The 24,228-nt window shown below is 53.8% G+C and overlaps 1 long non-coding RNA gene across 1 annotated transcript in view; it reads left to right on the top strand.

Annotated features, from left to right (window-relative positions):
* Nucleotides 1-21,692, top strand: part of LOC141998764 (uncharacterized) — a 40,136-nt gene extending 18,444 nt beyond the window's left edge. The window contains exons 2-4 of the long non-coding RNA XR_012641910.1: nucleotides 15,326-15,513; nucleotides 16,261-16,364; nucleotides 19,919-21,692. This is a non-coding gene — a long non-coding RNA (uncharacterized LOC141998764). The remainder of the gene's footprint in view (nucleotides 1-15,325; nucleotides 15,514-16,260; nucleotides 16,365-19,918) is intronic.
* Nucleotides 21,693-24,228: the final 2,536 nt, after the last annotated feature.

The following is a 24,228-nucleotide window of genomic DNA, read 5'->3' as shown; positions in this document are numbered from 1 at the left end:
TCAGTGCAACTTTTGTGTGTAGACGAGGGTAAAATGAATCTCTTTATGGGTCCGGACCAAAGTGAATTAAGGACCACAAGTCCCATTGAAAGTCAGTAGAAACAACATCACATGACTTAGGTGACATTTCACACAGGTAATGAACAATGAGTTGGTTCAATGACAAGCTCAACGTTCAAAAACCAGTCGGAGAACACTTCAATCTCTTTGGTCACTCGATTACAGACCTAAAAGTGGCAATTCTTCAACAAAAAAACTTCGAAAACAGACTCCAATTGACAAGCTCACAAACAAGCCACAGAACAAAATTTGCCACATTCAAAAAAATCATTAAGATGAAGTTAAGGTTGCAGGAACATACTGTGTCAGTTGACTGAGTGAAAGTTTCCTCTAAAAAATGTTGGAAGTTTGTGTGTGTGTGTGTGTGTGTGTGGATGTGTACATGCTAGAATATCAGGAGAGTCAGAGTTAACATTAATTTACATGAAATCCAAAACTAATCTGAATACTCACAATTAAGGGACTCAAGATGCCTTAATTGTGACACCCCGTAAAGATACCAGTCTCTCATCTTCTGTGTTTGTATGTGGATTATGAAATATTCACCACAGAGATTTCAGTTCTTTTCTGCCTATGTTTTGTTTTCAGAGTAGCAGCAGTGTTAGTCTGTATCCATAAAAAGAAAAGGAGTACTTGTGGCACCTTAGAGACTAACAAATTTATTGGAGCATAAGCTTTCATGAGCTACAGCTCACTTCATCGGATGCATGCAGTGGAAAATATAGTGGGGAGATTTTATATACCCAGAGAACAGGAAACAATGGGTGTTACCATACAGAATGTAACAAGAGTGATCAGGAAAGCTGAGCTATTACCAGCAGGAGAGCGGGGGGAAAAAGCCTTTTGTAGTGATAATCAAGGTGGGCCATTTCCAGCAGTTGACAAGAACAGTAGGAGGGGAAATAAACATGGGGAAATAGTTTTACTTTGTGTAATGACACATTCACTCCCAGTCTTTATTCAAGCCTAAGTTAATTGTATCCAGTTTGCAAATTAATTCCAGTTCAGCAGTCTCTTGTTGGAGTCTGTTTTTGAAGTTTTTTTGTTGAAGAATTGCCACTTTTAGGTCTGTAATCGAGTGACCAAAGAGATTAAAGTGTTCTCCAACTGGTTTTTGAACGTTATAATTCTTGATGTCTGATTTGTGTCCATTTATTCTTTTACGTAGAGACTGTCCAGTTTGGCCAATGTACATGGCAGAGGGGCATTGCTGGCACATGATGGCATATATCATATTGGTAGATGCACAGGTGAATGAGCCTCTGATAGTGTGGCTGATGTGATTAGGCCCTATGATGGTGTCCCCTGAATAGATATGTGGACACAGTTGGCAATGGGCTTTGTTGGAAGGATAGGTTCCTGGGTTAGTGTTTTTGTTGTGTGGTGTGTGGTTGCTGGTGAGTATTTGCCTCAGGTTGGGGGGCTGTCTGTAAGCAAGGACTGGCCTGTCTCCCAAGATCTGTGAGAGTGATGGGTCATCCTTCGGGATAGGTTGTAGATCCTTGATGATGCATTGGAGAGGTTTTAGTTGGGGGCTGAAGGTGATGGCTAGTGGCGTTCTCTTATTTTCTTTGTTGGGCCTGTCCTGTAGTAGATGACTTCTGGGTACTCTTCTGGCTCTGTCAATCTGTTTCTTCACTTTAGCAGGTGTGTATTGTAGTTGTAAGAATGCTTGATAGAGATCTTGTAGGTGTTTGTCTCTGTCTGAGGGGTTGGAGCAAATGCGGTTGTATCGTAGGGCTTGGCTGTAGACAATGGATCATGTGGCGTGGTCCGGATGCAAGCTGGAGGCATGTAGGTAGGAATAGCGGTCAGTAGGTTTCTGGTATAGGGTGGTGTTTATGTGACCATCGCTTATTAGCACCGTAGCGTCCAGGAAGTGGATCTCTTGTGTGGACTGGTCCAGGCTGAGGTTGATGGTGGGATGGAAATTGTTGAAACTGTGGTGGAATTCCTTAAGGGCTTCTTTTCCATAGGTCCAGATGATGAAGATGTCATTAATGTAGCGCAAGTAGAGTAGGGGCATTAGGGGATGAGAGCTGAGGAAGTGTTGTTTTAAGTCAGCCATAAAAATGTTGGCATACTGTGGGGCCATGCGGGTACCCATAGCAGTGCCGCTGATTTGAAGGTATACATTGTCCCCAAATGTGAAATAGTTATGGGTGAGGACAAAGTTCAGCCACCAGGTTTGCCGTGACATTATCGGGGATACTCTTCCTGACGGCTTGTAGTCCATCTTTGTGTGGAATGTTGGTGTAGAGGGCTTCTACATCCATAGTGGCCAGGATGGTGTTTTCAGGAAGATCACCGAAGGATTGTAGTTTCCTCAGGAAGTCAGTGGTGTGTTGAAGATAGCTGGGAGTGCTTGTAGCGTAGGGCCTGAGGAGGGAGTCTACATAGCCATACAATCCTGTTGTCAGGGTGCCAATGCGTGAGATGATGGAGTGTCCAGGATTTCCAGGTTTATGGATCTTGGGTAGCAGATAGAAGACCCCTGGTCAAGGTTCTAGGGGTGTGTCTGTGCAGATTTGTTCTTGTGCTTTTTCAGGGAGTTTCTTGAGCAAATGCTGTAGTTTCTTTTGGTAACCCTCGGTGGGATCAGAGGGTACTAGTGATGGTGAGTTCAGTGTGGGATTTGGATGGTAACTGACCTGCTATATAAACAGCTGATTCCTTTTCTTGATTGAGAACAGTGTTCCTGATGCAACAGGGCAAGTTTTGGTTTGAATGTTTTTTTCACAATCATAGCAGTTTTTGTTTTAAAGAGATTCTTATCCCCTTGGAATTTTGTTTCAGAGAGTGATGGTAAATGTCACCCATTGAGGTCTTTCCACAGAACCTCAGGCTCTGGGTACCAACCAGCTGATCGACAAACCAGCTGGATCCCTCCATCCTGGTGACCCTCAACAGAGATGAGAGGAGCAGAGCCCAGACCTAGGGGGAAAATTCATGAAGGTGTTAATTCCATGAATTAATTTATAAAGCAGAAGGGATGAGGGACAGTTTGTGGATCCCTTACTCACATTAGAAAACACTAATTCATGTGGGTAGTCAGTGGAAGGGATAAATGAATACTGGAATGTCTGAAATTCCAATACTCATGGATACACAAAATGTAAAAAAATATTTAAAATAATTTCACTGAGTCAGTGGGAAATATTGTCCTATCAACACAGGAGCAATTGAGTGCCGAGCACCTTTGGAGACCTGACCACTTCATTTATATACCTGAATAGGATCTGAACTTTTTCAAAATCTGATCATTAGTGCACTGGATAGAAATAGCTATTTTAAAAAAAATCTACTTGGTGTCATGGTTACAGTGTCAAAGCAGCCGCGGAGAAATGCTCAGTCGTGTCTAAGAGTGGTAAATACATCATTTCCCCTCCCCATCACCACCATTATACAGTCTCAACAAATAAGAAGGCTGCATTTGATTTTGATTATACCCCTAAGTAACAACTAACAGTGAACCAATCAGCAAGCCATAAAAGTCTGGCAGTCCCACCATAGTCACACATCCTAGAAATGACTGCAGAGCAATTGGAAGGCCATCTGTGTCCAGAAGTTCTTTCCCTCTTAACTAAGGACCCCTTTTGAAGTCAATCAAGAATTTCTTTTGGGCAAGAAAGTGCCTTGACCAGCCTGAAAATGTTTTTAATAACATGTTGGGAAAGAGCACTGTGTTGTTGTAAAATAATTCACAAGCAGAGAGCCAAAATTAGAGTAACAGAAAAAAAATAAAGCCTGCAGCCCACACAAAGATAAAATTGACACAAGGAACTGACCTGCTACCCGCAGTTCCAATACAGTTTCTTCATAAAAAGTATCATCTTGAACAAAACGGCAATATTGTCCTTCATCAGAGTGTCTGATATTGAGAATCCTCAAGGGAACATTTCCATCTGTGAGTCCAGCTTTCAAAAGTTCTGTCCTTCCCTGATATTCTAGCATTTGCCTTTCATACTGATCCTTCCCATCATGGTACAGGTGCACAAAGGATAAAAACTGAGATCGGAACCATCTCACCTTCATGTTTACAGCACTCATCCTGGGGGATAGGTGACAGGGTAACACAGTTTCCTGACCCAGGATGGCAGTGACAGGGTCATGGGGTCCAATCACTGTGAACTTTGCTGGCAAATGCACCAGGATAACAACAACAACTTGCTAGGTGTATAGTTGAGACAAGCTTACTATTGAACAACTCATTTTTCTAAGTGCTCTCAAATTGACATGCTTACTGACATTGCCATGAAATTTGCTTGGCCTCAACAGGAATAAGGGAAGGGTCTGTGGGCCATATTTGATGTTCTTTCACCAAGGTGCTCCTGAGATACAGGCTTATTGCTCTAGCCAATAGTTTGACTATTATGGTTCAATACTTTACACGATCAAGAGACCAAATAACCAAACTTAACCAGACTTATTGCCTAAAGACAAAACGGTACACCACGAAAAGGAGACATACATACTCTCCTTCCAGGAAGCAAGTCTTATCTTTCAGTGTGCTCACCTTACACAGAAGATGTGCTTCAAAAATACACCCCCAAACCCACTTATATTTATATCATGTTGCTTACAAGTGAAAAAGCACTTTATACATCACCTAAGATCCAACCCACCAGTTCCTTAACTTGCTGTTCTGTACCTTCCTTATCTCTGTTTTGAACACCACATTCCAAAACAGGTGGGTGTAGAGGTACATCCCAACCAGTGCTAGGACACACCATTCATGTATCTTGGCTTTGACTGGCTTCCTATTTTCTATTCTGAATGCTAACTTCAGCTTTGCAAAATTTTGTGGGATATTTGACATTGATGAACAGAATTGTGGGAAGAGCATAATACATGCAGTTATCTTCCCAATACTTTATACATACATATATATAATGTATATTAAAGGACTACTGTGCACATAATACCTAATAATATGGTGTATACTACACCTAACATATATGTATTCGCTAACAGGAGCAATAAAAAAAGTCACATGACACCTCTATATTCTGGTTCTTATTATGTTTTTGTGCACATGTGAGTCTCAAACTATGGCTCTGATCTTTTTTACATTGAAACCTACTAAGTAAATTTATTATTTATTATTATTATTTTATTAAACTCTTCAATAAGTGTCCAGGCAATGCTTTGAGGATCCTTGACAATCTTTTAAAAATACTTGCATAAAGAAACAGACCTGGGCACTGTCCCAGGAGCAAATAAAATAACCCAGCAGCAGCAACACAATCAGAGCAAACAATGAATACTGAAGGTGCTGATCTTGCTGTATGGTTACATTTACACACTGGGAGTAGTTCCATTGTCTTTGTCTCTGTGCTGGAAATGGCCCAACTTGATGATCACTTTAGATAAGCTATTACCAGCAGGAGAGTGGGGTGGGAGGAGGTATTGTTTCATGGTCTCTGTGCATATAATGTCTTCTGCAGTTTCCACAGTATGCATCCGATGAAGTGAGCTGTAGCTCACGAAAGCTCATGCTCAAATAAATTGGTTAGTCTCTAAGGTGCCACAAGTACTCCTTTTCTCTTCACAATGTGTATGATAATCAAGGTGGGCCATTTCCTGCACAAATCCAGGTTCTCTCACCCCCTCACCCCCCTCCAAAAACCACACACACAAACTCACTCTCCTGCTGGTAATAGCCTATCCAAAGTGACCACTCTCCTTACAACGTGCATGAAAATCAAGGTGGGACACTTCCAGCACAAATACAGGTTTTCTCACCCCCCCACCCCCATACACACACAAACTCACTCTCCTGCTGATAATAGCTCATCCAAAGTAACCACTCTCCCTCCCTGCTGCGTCACATCGTCACATCTCTCCCCCCTTCGAGACTGAACTGAGCGGGGTCACTCTGACCAGTGACCTGGGGAAGTTCAGGGCCCCCTCTCCGGGACAGCGCATCGGCTATCAGGTTGGCACTTCCCTTCACGTGGACCACGTCCATGTCATAATCCTGCAGGAGCAGGCTCCATCTCAGGAGTTTGGCGTTGGCTCCTTTCATCTGGTGCAGCCAGGTCAGGGGAGAGTGGTCGGTGTAGACGGTGAAGTGTCGCCCGAAGAGATAGGGCTCTAGTTTCTTGAGGGCCCACACCATAGCCAGGCACTCCTTCTCGATGGCCGCATAGTGCTGCTCCCGGGGTAGCAACTTCTTGCTCAGGTACACGATGGGGTGTCTCTCCCCCTTTTCATCCTCCTGCATTAACACCGCCCCCAGGCCCGTGTCTGAGGCGTCGGTGAACACCACAAAGGGCTTGTCAAAGTCTGGGTTTGTCAGAACTGGGCCACTGACCAGAGCCTCCTTCAGCGCCCGGAAAGCCTCCTGGCACTGCTCGGTCCAGACCACCTTGTCTGGCTTCCCCTTCTTGCATAGCTCAGTGATGGGGGTGGCGATGGTGCTAAAGTGGGGCACAAATCTTCGGTAGTATCCTGCCATCCCAATAAAGGCTTGGACCTGCTTTTTGGTGTGGGGAGCGGGCCAGTCTCTGATCACCTCCATCTTGGCTGGTTCCGGCTTTAGGCGGCCGCTCCCCACCCGATGGCCCAGGTAGGATACTTCAGCCATCCCCACCTTGCACTTCTCCGCTTTTACAGTCAGCCCAGCCCCCTGGAGTCGGTCCAGCACTTGTCTAACCTGGGACACGTGGTCCTCCCAGGTCTGGCTAAAGACACAGATGTCATCAATATACGCCAAGGCAAAACTCTCCATCCCCCTCAGGAGCTGGTCCACTAGGTGCTGGAAGGTGGCCGGCGCTCCCTTGAGGCCAAAAGGCAGGGTCAGGAACTCATAGAGCCCCAGAGGGGTGATAAAGGCCGATTTCAGCCGGGCATCTGCATCCAGCGGCACTTGCCAGTAGCCCTTTGTAAGGTCCATGAGTGGTAAGGTACTGAGCTCCTCCCAGCTTGTCTAGGAGCTCGTCAGGCCTGGGCATGGGGTAGGCATCAGATACAGTGATGGCATTGAGCTTCCGATAGTCCACACAGAACCGGACCGACCCATCCTTTTTGGGGACCAGCACCACCGGCGAGGCCCAAGGGCTGGCCGATGGCTGGATCACCCCCAAAGCCAGCATGTCCCAGACCTCTCTTTCCAGGTCCTGAGCAGTTTTCCCTGTGACTCGGAAGGGGGAGCATCGTATCGGCGGGTGCGACCCTGTCTGCACCCGGTGGACAGTCAGATTAGTGCGTCCAGGCTGGTTGGAAAACAGCTGTCGGTACAGATGCAGCACCCCCCTGACCTCAGCTTGCTGGGCAGGGGTTAGCTGATCCGAGAGGGGAATTGTTTCCAGGGGGGAACCAGCTCTGGTCCCAGGGAATAGATCTACTAAAGGGTCCTCTCCCTGCTCCTCCCACTGTCTACGCATGGCCAACACCACATTCCCCCTGGCATAATATGGCTTCATCATATTCACATGGTACACCCGGCGGTGGTGCGCCCGGTTCGACAGCTCCACCACATAGTTTACCTCATTGAGCTGCTTGATGACCTTGAAAGGGCCCTCCCAGGCGGCCTGTAGTTTGTTCTTTCTCACGGGGATGAGAACCATCACCTGATCCCCGGTGGCGTAGGCCTGGGCCCGCACCGTGCGGTCATACCAGACCTTCTGCTTCCTCTGGGCTCTGGCCAGATTCTCCCTGGCCAGGCCCATGAGTTCAGCCAGTCTCTCTCGGAAGATCAGGACATACTCCACCACTGACTCTCCATCGGGAGTGGCCTTCCCCTCCCATTCGTCTCTCATGAGGTCCAGGGGGCCCCTCACCCTCCTTCCATATAACAGTTTGAAAGGCGAAAATCCGGTAGACTCCTGGGGCACCTCCCTGTACGCGAACAGCAGGTGAGGTAAGTACTTGTCCCAATCCTGGTTCATAAAGGTTTTCAGCATCATCTTTAGCGTCCCATTGAACCTCTCCACCAGCCCATTGGACTGGGGGTGATACGCTGAGGCCCAGTCGTGCCGGACCCCACATTTCTCCCACAAGCACCGGAGCAGGGCCGACATGAAGTTGGAGCCTTGGTCTGTCAAGACTTCCTTGGGGAACCCCACTCGGCTGAAAACGGTCAGGAGCGCATCTGCCACGGTGTCTGCTTCAATGGAAGCTAAGGGCACTGCCTCGGGGTAGCGGGTGGCAAAATCTACCACCACCAGAATGTATTTCTTCCCCGACCGGGTCGTCTTGCTGAGAGGCCCCACGATGTCCCTGGCCACCTTCTGGAAAGGCTCCTCTATGATGGGCAAAGGTCTCAAAGCCACTTTCCCCTTGTCCCGGGCCTTCCCCACCCTCTGACAGGGGTCACAGGATCGGCAATACTGCCGTACGGTGTTAAAGACCCCGGGCCAGTAAAAGTTCTGTGGCAACCTCTGCCGGGTGCGCCGGATTCCCTGGTGCCCTGCGAGGGGGATGTCATGGGCCAGGTACAGGAGCTTGTGGCGATACTTCTGGGGGACCACCAGCTGTCTCCTGATCCCACAGGACTCTACTTCCCTTCTGAGAGCCCATTCTCGGTACAGGAACCCCTTCTCCCACAGGAACCTCTCCTGGAAGCCTCTCCTCATGGTCCATACCACACTGAGGTCAGCCAGGTCCCTGAGCTTCCGCAAGGAGGGATCTTTCCTCAACTCGGCCTGGAACTCAGCGGCTGGGGAAGGGATGGGGCCCGGTTCCCCCTCAGTGGCCAGGTCTGAGGCCTCCGCCTCTCTGAGCCGTGCCCCTCGGCGCTCCCTCCCCACCAGGGTAGGGTCCTGCGCCTCCGGTGTGGTACCCTCCCCAAGGTCAGGGCGCAGTGCCCCTCACCAGCTCTGGCTACGGGTCACAACCAGGGCAGTCTGGGGCTTGCTTGGCCAGTCCTCTAGGTCTCCCCCCATCAAAACTTCAGTGGGCAAATGGTGGTGTACCCCCACATCCTTGGGGCCCTCCTTGGCCCTCCATTTCAGGTGTACCCTTGCTACGGGCACCTTAAATGGGGTCCCGCCCACCCCAGTATCCATTGACCTTCCTCCCATCCACCTCCAGGGGAACAAGTCACTCTCTCCGGAGGGACAGCCCCGCGCCCACCCTGTAAACCGAGCACCCTGAGTCCAGAGCCTCCAGCCCTCTGGCGGAGCTGGCCTGGGGTACTCTTCCCTCCTGAGCAGATGGTAAACTGGTAGCCCCCCTTTCCTGGGTCGTCTGCCCCTCGTCCAGCTGAGTCCCTACCCAGTTAACCCTGGGTAGGTTGGGTCTGCTCAGCTTGTCCCTGAGCCCGGGGCACTGGGTCCGTACGTGGCCTCTCTGGCCACAGTGATAGCAGCTCAGGTCACGTTGGTCCCCTCAAGCGGGTCGGAGGGGCCCGACGCCAGGCGTTCCCCTTGGGAGGGGGTTCTCCCTATTTCCCTGCTGGGAGGCCCCATGGTGACTCTCTCTCTGCATCGGGGGGGGGGGGGGGGGCCTGTTCTTTTGGGACTCCTCCCGGCTACCCCCTGACCGACTGTGCTGCCCTGCGTGCTGGGGGTTCTCGAGCTTTTTGTCCACCAGCCACAGCCTCAGGTCGGAAGGGCATTGTTCATACAGTTGCTCCAGTACGATCAGGTCAAGCAGGTCCTCTTTAGCTTGGGCCCCAGCTGTCCACTTGCGGGCATACCCCTGCATCCGGTTGACCAGTTGTAGGTAGGTGACCTCAGGCGTTTTACGCTGACTCCGGAACCTTCTCCGGTACATCTCGGGGGTCAGCCCAAACTCACGGAGCAGGGCCTGTTTGAACAGTTCATAGTCCCCTGCCTCCGCCCCTATCATTCGGCTGTACACCTCCACGGCTTTGGGGTCCAGTAAAGGGGTGAGGAACTGGAGCCTGTCCGCAGGGTCAACCCTGTGCATCTCACAGGCATTCTCAAAGGCCGTCAGGAAGCTATCTATGTCCTCCCCCTCCTTCCGCTGGGCCAGGAAGCACTTATCAAAGCTCCTTGCAGTCTTGGGTCCCCCCTCACTCACCGCAGCCGGGGCCCCACTGCTCCTCAGCCTGGCCAGCTCCAGTTCTTGCTGTCTTTGTTTCTCCTTCTCCTGACGTTCCCTCTCCTTCTCCTCCTGCTCATGTTGACGTTGTTTCTCCTTCTCCTCCTGCTCATGTTGACGTTGTTTCTCCTCATGTTGACGTTGTTTTTCATGATCCTCCAGCTCCCTCAGTTTCATCTCCCTCCGCTCCAGGGATGGGGAGCTCTGCCGGGAGGATCCCCTGCTGGCTGCTGGGGTCAGGGTGCCCTCGGTATTCTCCGGGCTTCCCTCAACCCCTCCCCCAGGCATAGGAAGGAAGGGTCTCAGGATGTCCTGGGCAGCAGTCTGACCCCTCCCAGCCCGGTCAGGCCCCAGGGCCCACGCTGCGTCGGCTGGGCGGCTTCCCTCAGGGACAGGGATCGGGTCATCCAAGCAATCCCTCTCCTCCAACTGGGCAATCAGCTGTTCCTTGGTGGACCTCCCAATGCGCAGCCCCCTCTGCCTGCACAGCTCCACCAGGTCACTCTTAAGGCGTTTAGCATACATCTCCCTGCTGGCCACTCGCAGGCCGGGCAGCTGTCCACGGTTTCCAGGAAAAGCCCCTCGTGTGCCAGTCCTTGTTGAGGTTACCACCTCTTTGCCAGGGTCGAGCTGCAGACTCCTCCGCCCCTGGGACCACTCGCTGCAATCCCCCGGGGAACCCTGTTACTGCAAAAGTCCTTCTCTCTGGTCACACACTCCCAGGGGTTAACCGCCCCCGAAACCGTCTCTCTCTGAATCTTCAGCACGCCTGGTCCCCATCAATTCCCCTTCGTTTTACTGTTCCCCAGTCACTTACTGCAGGAAGCGCCGTTCACGGGGTGCAGTAGATCCCACCTCTGCCACCAGTTGTCACGGAGTGTGGGGGAGTCCAGGCCCTGCACCCCTCTTCCTGGGATTCAATGAGACTCTCAGCCAGCCAGTAAAACAGAAGGTTTATTGGACAACAGGAACACAGTCCAAAACAGAGCTTGTGGGGACACCCAGGACCCCTCAGTCAAGTCCTTCTGGGGGAGCAGGGAGCTTAGACCCCAGCCCTGGGGTTCCCTGCGTTCCTCCACCCAGCCCCAAACTGAAACTAAACCCACCCAGCAGGCTCCCTTCGGCAGCCTGTCTTCACATTCCTGGGCAGAGGTGTTACCTCCCCCTCCCCCTCCTGGCTCAGGTGACAGGCTCTCAGGTCTCCCATCCCCAGGGCACATTCCCCTGTCAACACTCCCCCCTCCCTGCTGCATCACATTGTCACACCCCCCTTCCCCACTTTCCCGTTCTCCGTTGGGGCCCTGTGTCCCCCTTCCCCCCCTTTCCCAGGCTGGGGGGGCCCTCTGTCCCCCTTCCCCCCTTTCCTGAGCTGGGGGGGGCCCTCTGTCCCCCTTCCCGCCCTTTCCCGGGCTGGGGGGGCCCTTCTGTCCCCCTTCCCCCCCTTTCCGGGCTGGGGGGGGTTCCTCTGTCCCCCCTCTCCCTTCCCCCCGTTTCCCAGGCTGGCGGGTCCCTCTGTTCCCCCTTTCCCATCCCCCCTCTTTCCCGGGCTGGGGGGGGTCCCTCTGTCCCCCCTCTCCCTTCCCCCCCTTTCCCGGGCTGGGGGGGGTCCTCTGTCCCCCCTCTCCCTTCCCCCCCTTTCCCGGGCTGGGGGGGCCCTCTGTCCCCCATCCCCCCTTTCCCGGGCTGGGGGGGTCCCTCTGTCCCCCCTTTCCCTTCCCCCGCTTTCCCGGGCTGCGGGGGGGTCCCTCTGTCCCCCCTCTCCCTTCCCCCCCTTTCCCGGGCTGGGGGGGTCCCTCTGTACCCCTTCCCCCCTTTCCTGGGCTGGGGGGGCCCTCTGTGCCCCCTCTCCCTTCTCCCCCTTTCCCGGGCTGGGGGGAACCCTCTGTCCCCCCTCTCCCTTCCCCCCCTTTCCTGGGCTGGGGGGGTCCCTCTGTCCCCCTTCCCCCCCTTTCCTGGGCTGGGGGGGGTCCCTCTGTCCCCCTTCCCCTCTTTCCCGGGCTGGGGGGGCCCTCTGTGCCCCCTCTCCCTTCTCCCCCTTTCCCGGGCTGGGGGGGCCCTCTGTCCCCCTTCCCCCCCTTTCCCGGGCTGGGGGGGCCCTCTGTCCCCCCTCTCCTTTCCCCCCTGTCCAGGGTGGGGTGGCCCTCTGTCCCCCCTCTCCTTTCCCCCCTGTCCAGGGTGGGGGGGCGCTCTGTCTCCCCTCTCCCTTCCCCCCTTTCCCGGGCTGGGGGGGGCCCTCTGTCTCCCTTCCCCACCTTTTCCAGGCTGGGAGGGGGCCCTCTGTCCCTCTTTTCCCGGGCTGGAGGGGGGCCCTCTGTCCCCCTTCCCCGGGCTGGGGGGGGCCCTCTGTCCTCCCTCCCCCTTTCCCCCTTTCCCGGGCTGGGGGGGGGCCCTCTGTCCCCCCTCTCCCTTCCCCCTTTTTCTGGGCTGGGGGGTGGCCCCCTGTCTCCCCTCTCCCTTCCCCCATTTCCCGGGCTGGGGGTTGGGTCCTGTGTCCATCTTCCCCCTTTCTCCCGTTTCCCGGGCTGAGGGGGGGCCCTGTGTCCCAGTTCCCCCCATTTCCGCCTTTCACGGGCTGGGGGGGGGCCCTGTGTCCCCCTTCCCCCCCTTCCCCACTTTCCCGTTCTCGGTTGGGGCCCTCTGTGCCCCTTCCCCCCTTTCCCGGGCTGGAGGGGCCCTCTGTCCCCCCTTTCCCTTCCCCCCCTTTCCCGGGCTGCGGGGGGGGTCCCTCTGTCCCCCCTCTCCCTTCCCTCCCTTTCCCGGGCTGGGGGGTCCCTGTGTCCCCTTCCCCCCCTTTCCCAGCCTGGGGGGGTCCCTCTGTACCCCTTCCCCCCTTTCCCGGGCTGGGGGGGCCCTGTGTGCCCCCTCTCCCTTCCCCCCTTTCCCGGGCTGGGGGGGCCCTCTGTCCCCTCTCTCCCTTCCCCCCCTTTCCCGGACTGGGGGGGGCCCTCTGTCCCCCTTCCCCCCCTTTCCCAGACTGGGGGGACCCTCTGTCCCCCTTCCCCCCCTTTCCCGGGCTGGGGGGGCCCTCTGTCCCCCCTCTCCCTTCCCCCCGTCCAGGGTGGGGGGGGCGCTCTGTCCCCCCTCTCCCTTCTCCCCTTTCCCGGGCTGGGGGGGGGGCCCTCTGTCTCCCTTCCCCACCTTTTCCAGGCTGGGAGGGGGCCCTCTGTCCCTCTTTTCCCGGGCTGGAGGGGGGCCCTCTGTCCCCCTTCCCCGGGCTGGGGGGGGCCCTCTGTCCCCCCTCCCCCTTCCCCCCTTTCCCGGGCTGGGGGGCCCTCTGTCCCCCTTCCCACCCTTTCCCGGGCTGTGGGGGGCCTTCTGTCCCCCTTCCCCTCCTTTCCCGGGCTGGGGGGGTCCGTCTGTTCTCCCTCTCCCTTCCCCCCCTTTTCCTGGGCTGGGGGGGTCCCTCTGTCCCTCCTCTCCCTTCCCCCCCTTTCTCGGGCTGGGGGGGGCCTTCTGTCCCCCCTCTCCCTTCCCCCCCTTTCCCGGGCTGGGGGGGGGTCCCTCTGTCCCCCTTCCCCCCCTTTCCCGGGCTGGGGGGGGGCTCTCTGTCCCCCTTCCACCCCTTTCCCGGGCTGGGGGAGGGCCTCTGTCTCTCTTCCCCCACTTTCCTGGCTGTGGGGGGCCCTCTGTGCCCCCTCTCCCTTCCCCCACTTTCTCAAGCTGGGGGGAGCCCTGTGTCTCCCCTCTCCCTTCCCTCTGTTCCCAGGCTGGGGGGGTCCTCTGTCCCCCATCCCCCTTTTCCCGGGCTGGGGGGGGCCCTCTGTCCCCCTTCCCCTCTTCCCCGGGTTGGTGGGGGCCCTCTGTCCCCCATCTCCCTTCCCCCCTCTCCCGGGCTGGGGGGGGCCCTCTGTCCCCCTTCCCCCCTTTCCCGGGCTGGGGGGGGCCCTCTGTCCCCCATCTCCCTTCCCCCCTTTCCCGGGCTGGTGGGGGGGCCCTCTGTCCCCCTTCTCCCTTTTCCCGGGCTGGGGTGGGGGTCCTCTGTTCCCCCTCTCCCTTCCCCCCTTTCCTGAGCTGGCGGGGGGGCCCTCTGTTCCCCCTTCCGCCTCCCCCTTTCCTGGGCTCCATGACAGTACAATTGTGCTCGCAGTCGCCCTCGCAACCATGTTCTTAGTTCTCATCATTGTCCTGGCAGGTGAGTTCTTACCCTTCCCTTCCCCCTCTCTGCACATCCCATTCCCCCTGAAGCCACCACAGTCAGTCTCTCCTCCTGGCCTGTCTGGCTTCTGCCCCTGGGACAGAGGATTCCTGGGGGATGTTCCGCCAAGACCCTCCTCCTGCTCCCTCCCAGACCCCTGCACCTGGGCACTCTCTGTGTCGGGACTGAAATTAGCTCCCCCCAGCCCATCTCTGAGCACTCTGGGTCCAAGTCACTGTTACCGGGCCCCAGGTACGGTCACTGATACCCGTGCAGAGTGGGGGTGCAGGGCAGCAATGAGCTGGGCCCTCTGCCTGCAGCGTGTCGCCCTGAGGTGCCAGCCTGGCCTTCCTGCATCCCCGGGTCGTGCTCAGTGCTGGGCAGGTGCTGGCGTGTCACTGAAATGAGCCGTGGAACGCAGTACCGACACCTCCCTTAACGCAGTGTGAAACCCACCCATTGGTGACCTTGGCAGGGCAGGGTCTCGTCGCGCTGTTGACGTCCCCGCCTGCACAGACAGCGTGTGCGAGCGCAGATGGCAGCTGTTTGTGGTGTCCGTGAACCTGGCTGGCTGCGCTGGACAGGCCGGGCAGCGGGCGTTCAGTCTCCTGAAGGGAAGGGAGTTTGTTCCCGTCTTCATCTCAACCTGCCTCTCCAGGGAAGCAAAGCGCAGAGCAGGGGGAGGGGGCAGCAGTCCAGGCTAGCAGAACTCTTTGGGGTACTAGACCTGGCAAATCATGTTGAAGTTAATCTCCTACCCATTAATTATTGCCCCCCTGCTGGCTCCCTGGTAACTGTCCCCTCCCTCTGCGGCTCTCTGCCCACCCCGTGTTGTAACCCTGAGCTTGGGCCCAGCTCTCTGTCCTGGGCTTCATGGCATGAGTGGTTTGTCAGCTGCATCCCTGTTGAATGTAAACCCAAGAGAGGGAGAGCAGAGTCAGATAACCCCCCTGTGGGGCTGGATTCCCAGCATCCTCCTGGCTCCCTCACGGCCTTTCAGTACCCACCCTGGTTCGAGGGGTCTCAGAAGCCTGGGGCGCAGGGGCTAATCTCCCCATGTTCTCCTCGTTGGCGGGTGGCGGGTCTCCCTCACACCACGTGTCGCTGTCTCATTCTCAGTGTGGAGACCTCAGCTTCCGTCAGCTGATCTGCGCTCCCTTGCTGGCCCCGCGTGCCCAGACGGCTGAATCGGATACCGAGGGAAATGCTACTATTTCTCTGAGGTCGAAAGGAACTGGACCTACAGCCTGACGAACTGCTCTGTGCTCAGCGCCTCCCTGGCTGAGATCAACAGTGAGCAGGAAATGGTGAGAGATGCTCGAATTGCAACGTTCTGGTCTTGGCTCAGCAGCTGCTGCAGGAGAACCTGGGTTCGAGGAGCAGCTCTGAGTAAATGAGCTTCCAGTTGCTGAATGCCAGGCCTGGCTGGCTGGCTCGGAGCACCTCTAGTGTCCGTGTCTGACTGCAGGGATCACTCGCTGTCAGCCCTCTGAAAAGGAGACCGCCCCTCTCTCGGGCTAGGCTGGCTTGAGTGTCTTCTGGGTGGCATGGGGCCAAAGGGGTACTGAGATCCCAGAAAGAAAAGGAGTACTTGTGGCACCTTAGAGACTAACCAATTTATTTGAGCATGAGCTTTCGTGAGCTACAGCTCACTTCATCGGATGCATGAGTGGATGAGATCCCAGATTGACTTGAAGAGCCAGTGCTCTTGGGTAGCCAGATGAGGATGGGGGGGCTCCTCTTAGCCCTGGCCCCTTCTGGCTGAGGATTTGGTGGCTCTTCTCTCATCCCTGGCCCTTCCCAGCATCCCTTATTGAGATCAGCTGGGCTCTTTCCTTCCCCTTCCCCTGTGATGGGCAGGGGAGCTCAGCTGTTCTCTAAGGCGAGGCGAGGTTTGGGATGGGAAAGTTAATACTGAATTACCCAGAGCTGGGCAAGAGGGAGGTGAAAATCCCCAGCCGTTCCCTGAAAACAGAGCCCTTCAGTGTATACCTGTGAGTCTCTAGTGCACAGAGCCTGTGCTCTGACCCCACCTCTCCCTCTGCTGTTTTTAGGCTTTCCTGCTGCGCTATAAAGGCAAATTTGACCACTGGATTGGCCTCCGGAGGGACCCTGGGCAGCTCTGGAAATGGGCCAATGGCACCAAATTCAACAACCTGTAAGTCCTCTGTGAATTCCCTGGGCTTTGGGTCCCTGGCGTCTGAGATAGCGAGTTCAGCCGACGCACCGTCAGTGCTATGTACTCTGTGTATTAGTGATGGATGGAAGCAAGTGTTGTCTGCTGGGAGACTGGCCAAAGCTTTCAGATCTGTCTGGCTTTAGTGGGGCCATCTGCGTTAAAGATGCCTGATAGTCACAAATGCTGAGTGCCTGGGGCTGCCATGAGAAGTGGGGTACAGTAGAGATGGCCCAGACGACATACCAAGAGGGATTTCAGTGGGATCTGGGTGTGATCAAATAACAAAACCCCAGTTGAGCCGATAGCAGGGTTTGACCCTGGACCATCAGCACTGAAAGAACGGCAGAGTAGGTCACGCTGGCGGGGGAGTGGCACTACATTTCCAGGAAAGCATAGAGTAAAGTACAGTAAAAATCTTAAACGAACCCAACTGTATCCTAGCATCTCTAAGAACAGGAATTCCACACTTGAAGAATAAGAATCTAGCAGCAGGAGTATACTACTGACCAGGATGGTGACTGTGTGAAATTTACAGAGATTAGAGAGGCTATAAAAGCAGAAAACCGAATAATAATGGGGGTTTTCAACTATCCCCATATTGTCTGGGAACATGTCCCCTCTGGATGGGATGCAGAGAAGTGATTTTTAGACACCATCAATGACGGCTTGTTGGAGCAGCTAATCCTGGCACTCACAAGGGAAGGGGCAATTCTTGATTTAGGCCTAAGCGGAGCACAGGGGCCGGTCCAAGTGGGGAATGTAGCTGAACTGCTCGGTAATAGTGACCATAATGTAATTAAATTTAACATCCTTGTGTGGGGGGGGAAATGCCAGGTGGTTAGAGGCAAAAAACAAGCATCCTTTAAAAAACGTTAGGAAAGGGATAGAGAAAAAGGCATAAAATATCATCATGCCACTGTATAAATCCATGGTACCCCCACACCTGGAACACTGTGTGCAGATCTGGTTACCCCATCTCAAAAAGGATCTAAGAGAATTGGAAATGGTACAGAGGCAGGCAACGAAAATGATTAGAGATATGGAACAGCTTCCATATGAGGGGAGACGATTAAGGGGGGGATATAAGAGGTCTATAAAATCATGAGTGGGGTCGAGAAAGTGAAGAGGGAAGTTTTGTTTACTCCTTCACATAATGCAAGAACTGGCAGTCACACAATTAAATGAAAAAAGAAAAGGAGGACTTGTGGCACCTTAGAGACTAGCCAATTTAGTTGAGAATCAGCTTTCGTGAACTACAGCTCACTTCATCGGATGCATTCAGTGGAAAATAACAGTGAGTAAATGTATATACACACAGAACATGAAAAAATGGGTGTTCAACATGCATACTGTAGGGAGTGTGATCACTTAAGATGAGCTATTACCAGCAGAGGAGTGGGGTGGGGGGAGAGAGAGAAAACCTTTTGAAGTGATAATCAAGGTGAGCCATTTCCAGTACATTTCCAGGAGTTAACATGAGTGTCTGAGGAAGAGTGGGGGAGCGGGGGGAGAAATAAACAAGGGGAAATAGTTTTAAACACCCATTTTTTCCACTGAATGCATCCGATGAAGTGAGCTGTAGCTCACGAAAGCTTATGCTCAACTAAATTGGCTAGTCTCTAAGGTGCCACAAGTCCTCCTTTTCTCTTTGCGAATACAGACTAACATGGCTGCTACTCTAAAACCTGCCACAATTAAATGAATAGGCAGCAGGTTTGAAACAAACAAAAGGAAGTATTTCTTCACACAACACACAGTCAACCTGTGGAGCTTGTTGCCAGGGGATGTTGTGAAGGCCAATAGTATAACTCTGTTCAAACAAGAAGTAGACAAGTTCACAGAGGATAGCTCGACCAGTTCCTATCAGCCAGGATGGTCAGGGATGCAACCCCATGCTCTGAGTGTCCATATACATCTGACTGCCAGAAGCTGGGTGTGAATGGGATGGATCACTCGATACTGACCCTGTTCTGTTCATTCCCTCGGAAGCACCTACCGCTGGCCAGTATCGCAGGACAGGACACTGGGCTAGATGGGCCGTTGGTCTGACCCAGTGTGACCAGTCTTAGGTACTTACAGCTGAATGGTGTTTTTAAAAAAGCCCTTTGCGATTGATGGGAAGCTGGAAAATGTGCCCAGAGAAGGCTTAGAAAACAAGTCAGTTGATGACCTGTTTGATCCCAGTCAGATATTTTCACATATTCCAGCAAGGATGCCCTGATGTAGGCAGCAGTCTGTCTTTGTGATTGGATCATGAGCCCATCTGTTAGCAGGCCTGTTTGGGGTCTGTCCACACCGCAGCTGGCACCATGCCATTGCAGAGAAACTAAATGAATTCTTTGCAGCAGTCTTCATGGCTGAGCGTGTGAGGGAGATTCCCAAACCTGAGCCATCCTTTTTAGGTGACAAATCTGAGGAACTGTCCCAGATTGAGGTGTCATTAGAGGAGGTTTTGGAACAAATTGAGAAACTAAACAGTAACAAGTCACCAGGACCAGGAACTCAAATGTGAAACTGCAGGACTATTAACTGTAGTCTGTAACCTATCATTTAAATCCGCTTCTGTACCCGATGACTGGAGGATAGCTAATGTGACGCCAATTTACGCGAACTGGGTAAACAGGCATCTCAGTGGGGTGTTAACCCTGAAATCTGCCACCCTGTGGGCGCCCACCCCAGCAGAAGGCTCTGGGTGCATCATTGCCATCCCATCAGAGCTCTTCTGGGGTGATGCGGGTGGGGGAGCCACCCACAGCCATCTGCTCAGGTGGCTTTGGGCTGGGCTCCCCTTCTCTGGGACAGATCTCACCCCGAGCCAGAGGCTGGTGGCCTGAGGGCAGGGAGATCCCGGCCTGCCCAAAGAGTGGTGCTGGGCCTCCTCCCAGCCCAGCTCATGACTACTGTGAGTAGCCAGGATGGGACCATGGGGGAGGATTTGCCTGTGGGCCTGGATCCCACCCTGTTCCCAGGTGGGAAGCGCTGGCCTCCAGCTCTCACGGGAAGCTCTGTGTGAGTGGCTGGGGTCACACCATGGCCGCTGGGTTTGTGCTGCTGGCATTTCACTCCAGCCGCCCCCTGGAATGCAGCCTGTCCTGACAGGCCTCTGGCCTGAGAGCTGATGTAAACTGTCCAGGGAGCCCTGGACCCAGCTCTTCTGTGCGGCGTTACTGCTGCTCCTCGCCACGCTGAGAGTCACCTGGAACCTGCGCCTGGGGCAGTTTGGGTGGGTTGGGCCTGCAGGGGCCCATCCAGACCCAGCTGGGTGTGTGGTGGGGGGGAGAGTAGGACCTGGGTTAATACCCACCCGGCATAAATGGTCCATGGAGGTCAGTTGATCTTCGAACCTTTCCTGGCCTTGCTGCCCCACTGCCCCCTTTCTAGCTGGGGCCTGTGGCAGATGCAGGAAGGGGAATCGTGAGGGGCTGTGAGTGCAGCAGCTCCCTGCACTGTGCGAGAGCGTCTCTCCCTGCCTGTGACTGATGGGAAATGTCCAGCTCCTACCTGACACCAGCTCCCTGGCTTCTCTCTTGCAGGTTTCCGATCGGAGGAGCAGGAGACTGCGCGTATCTGAACGGTGTGAGTGTGGTCAGCAGCTTGCGATGCGCCAGTGAGAGACCCTGGATCTGCACCAAACCAGATGCATTTACACAGGCACAGGAGGCTGCTGTGGAAGGGGGCTGGTAACAAGAGTATTATAGAATCTAGCCCTGAAAAAGCCTGACTGTGATTTCTTGTGATCATCACATCTGAGCAATTCCGGAATATCGGGGAATGCTCTGCGCATCACTGGGCAGAGCACTGTGGACTCAGGTGAAAACCAGAGATGCTATTTGCACATCTTGTCCCCCCACCCGCGCCGTCTCTTTTTCCGCCAGTGGAACGGCTCAAATCCAGCCTTTCCAACCTCCCTCAGCTGGACCAGGAACTCTGCCTAACTGAGCCAAGGCACCAGCCTCAGCTTTCTCTGCCCTGACATTCCCCCACAGAAGCTTTTCACTACAGAAAATTATCTATGGAATCTTTGAAAAATATTCATCATTCCCATTCGGTGGTCTGGAATAGAGCTGAGGGGGGATGTTCTACATTCCCGCGCGCGCCCCCCCCCAGGAACTTTTTAACAACGTTTTTTTATGGGTCAGTTTTTGGGGTCTTTTGGAAACGCAATTGATTTTGAAGTTTACAGGTTTACACCTCCAGTTCCTTTTTTTTTGTTGTTGTTGCCAGATATTGCTTTGGATAAAAGCAAGAACGTTTTAAACTGGTTTTAATTTTCCATTTTTAGTTTTAAGAGCGCTGCACCTGCCAAGGGAGTAGACCCCCTGTTACACTCCTCGTGGGACACCTAGGGCCTGCAACGTACGAGTAAGAGGAGAAATGTCTGTTCTCTCCCTTCCTGGAGCCCAGTGGGTTTGAAAAGGGCAGGGAGGGGATCGGTGTGACACGGACAGACCAGGTGCCAGGTCATGCCAAAGTCCCCATGTCTCAAGGGGACCCTGAGAAATACACAGCTGGGATCAGGCTGGCTCACCTGTGTGTTAAGATAGGTATTAGCGTTATAAGACTGTGTTCAGCCTTTATTGAATGCTTGTTAGTAGCTGCAGCATTAATCTCATTTCTTCTGACCTCTGTATCCCACATTGTAAGGTAATATTAGAGCATTTGTTTTGGCAGCCTCTGTGACTGTGTAAATCACCAGACAGGCGAGTGAATTAAGGCATTAAGGAGTGTGAAGTGCTGATCTCCAGCAGCTCAGAGCACAGGGGAGGAGGTGGGATACAAGAAGGAACTGACTCTAGCTTGTTGATGCTGGGGGGCAAGGTTTTCTAGGCATAAGCAAGAGTTCCCCAGCTGCTTAGCCTGGGTTAGCCCTAAAGGACACAGAGTTTATAATGGACCAGTGATATACAGACTGCAGCTCAGTAGCTGCAAGTCACTCTTTAATGTGTCTCCTGCCGCTCTTTGTAGCACATGATATTATAACACTGTGATTTCATTGTTAACCAGTCAGGATGCTTTTACTATGTTATTAGCCACTAAGTTATCTGCTGCAAGCATTTATATAAAAACCTAAATATTTCCCCTGCCCTTCTGTTTAAATATGAGTAGTGCTATCGTAAATGAAACAATGAATTCACGCTACTGTGGCTCTTTTGGTTAAGGTTGATCACTAATTTCGCTCCTGAACGACTGAGCTCGGAGCATCACTGCTATAGATGCTTCTGTTACCTTTTGAAACTTTGTAGCTTAGTTTGTGTATGTATGTTCACCTGCTTTAGCCTTGTAAATAAATCTTATTTCCTTTTTAATAAAGTGTCATATAATAAGACTGGCTACATGCGCTGTCTTTGGTGTGATGTCTAAGGTGCAGTTCACCTGAGGGTCCTGGACCTGTGGGACTGGGAGTAACCTGAATACTGTTGTGATTCTGAGTGTAAGAGACCATCTGTCTCTCAAAGGCAGGCTCACCTGGGTTGCGAGACAGTTCGGAGTACCCAAGGGGACTGCATGGCTAGGCTGTTACGATGCCGGAGGAGATTACCCTGCATGTTTGGTTGCTGAAATCTATGTCTAGAATTCTCAGCCAGTTTGGATTTGTGCCCTGGTTCCCAGCAGTCTGCCCTGAGGTTGGCGCGCACTCTCTCAAGACACTGCAGACAGCACTACTGCACGGCCTTGGCTTCAGTTCCCTCCTTCCAGGAGAGAGGAGCTGAGCCTGCCCAGAGATGCAGTTTGGGGGAAAGATGTATGTGACCCAGGGACCCCTTGGTGCCAAGTGGCAGGCAGCACAGAAGGTTTTACAGGAATCCCCTGGGTCTGATCTTTACCTGAGTAGTTTTAAACCTTTCCAGATGACGGTACCTCTTTCAGGACCAGTGTAAACAAGTCACTATCTGAAATTTCAGTTTGTACTGACTTCGCTAGTGCTTTTTATGTAGCCTGTTTTAAAACTAGGTAAATATCTGGATGAGTTGATGTATCCCCTGGAAGACCTCTGCATATCGCCAGGAGTACATGTACCCCTGGTGGAGAACCAGTGGTCTACATAATAGTTCACCAAAGTGGGCATGCGAGGTCTGTATCAAGAGCCAGTAGCCCAATGGTCACCCTAATCGGAGCAAGACCTCTGTACAGATACTATGTAAGGAGCTGTGTCTCTAGACTGACAATGATGCCCATAAGGTCTTGGAGTCAAGGCAGGTCACGGGAGGTGATGTACCCCAGATGCTCCTTTCAGACAGGAGGCAACTGAGGTTATTGTGTGCCTGATGTTGGATGTCTCTTTGCGCACTGAGACAGGTGCAAAATTAGATTGCAAAATCCACAAAAAAGGGAAATCTACAGGAAGAAACTAACAGCAGGGGGCTGTGTGTGTGTCCATCTGTGATGTTTAAGCATAAAGACAAAGGATTTGTCTGATCTCTCTCGGTGTGCAGAGACCTACTGGATCCTTCCCCTCAGAGACAAACTGACCGTACGCATGTCTCATGAAAGAAGGGTCCGAGCCTGCCTGGCTGTGAAGTGCTGCAAGGATTTCGGGTGAGCTGTACTTGGTTAGACAGGAGAATACCTTGTTAGTTCGGTCTAGGCTCTAGAACGCATGTTATGACTTTGTTATATGTAACCATTTGTTTCCAACACTTCCACTTGACTCTTGGCTTTGTTGAACTGAGGCGTGATTTCGCTGTGAGCCTATGGCAGCGCTGTGTGTTAAGTGGAGCAGTGATCTGAGCTGGACCTGGTAAGCTGGGGCCAAGGATGTTACTGTTCCTTTGGAAACAGTGAATCTGTGAATCCTGTCAGTGCCCAGGGGACCAGGGACTGGACGCTCCAGACAGATGCTCAGAGGGCTTGAGGGCAGAGTGGGCCTATTGCTACCCTGCAGTGACGGCAGGCCCAGCAGCGAGTGCGTGTGGCCAGTGGAGTTGGGGAGCTGACCCCTGGCAGGCACAGACAAGGCTCCCTCAGGCAAAGGGCAGGTGGTGGCGAGGGGCCTCCCAGCCCCGGGTACCCGGGTACATTGCAGGGTATTAACTTACTGCAGGTTTGGGGCAGTTAAAAATTACACCCCAAGGCCCCAGCCCAGTGAGGAGGACCGAGGAGAGGAACTGTGACTGCGAGGGGCACCTGAGTCCCAGCACCGCCCAGAGTTCTGCTCTGCCTAAAGCCACAGTCCCGCCCCGTGAGTAGGGCTATACCAAATTCATGACCATGAAAAATGCATCACAGACACTGAAATCTGGTCTCCCCTGTGAAATCTGGCTGGGGGAGGAGGGGATATGTCACAGTACTGCCACCCTTACGTCTACGCTGCCTTCAGTGCTGGGCGGCCAGAGAGCAGCAGCTGCTGGTCTGGTGCCCAGCTCTGAAGGCAGCACTGCTGCCAGCAACAGTGCAGAAGTGAGGGTGGCATGGGGGGGGGGAGGGGGAAGGGCCAACCTTATGGGTGGGTGATGCGGGCAACTGCCCAGAGGACGGTGGTCAGGAGGAAACCCCGCCAACCGCCAGCTCCAGGCCCTTTTAACCTCTGAGTGCTGGACCCTGGAACGGGGGAGGGGCAGGGCTGGGAGTGTCCTGGGCAGGGGCTCCTACCGTGTGCCAGGCTCTAGCTGCAAGTTCGGGCTGGGCTGGGGAGGAACAGGACCTCGTCCCCTGCATGGGCTGCTCCCAGGGCCAGATCAGAGCCACCGCCAGGAACCTCCCCCAGCAGCAGAAAGCTCCGTGGCTGCCGGCCGGGAGCCCAGCTCTGAAGGTAGCACCACTGCCAGGAGCAGTGCCGAAGTAAGGGGAGCAATACTGTGACACCCCTCCCCCAATAGCCTTGAGACCCCCCCCCCCCTTGACC

Source organism: Natator depressus, chromosome 14 (genome assembly GCF_965152275.1).
Source record: "Natator depressus isolate rNatDep1 chromosome 14, rNatDep2.hap1, whole genome shotgun sequence".
Lineage (NCBI taxonomy): Eukaryota > Metazoa > Chordata > Testudines > Cheloniidae > Natator > Natator depressus.
Note: the sequence above shows the minus strand (reverse complement) of the source record. Positions and strands in the feature narration are given on the sequence as shown.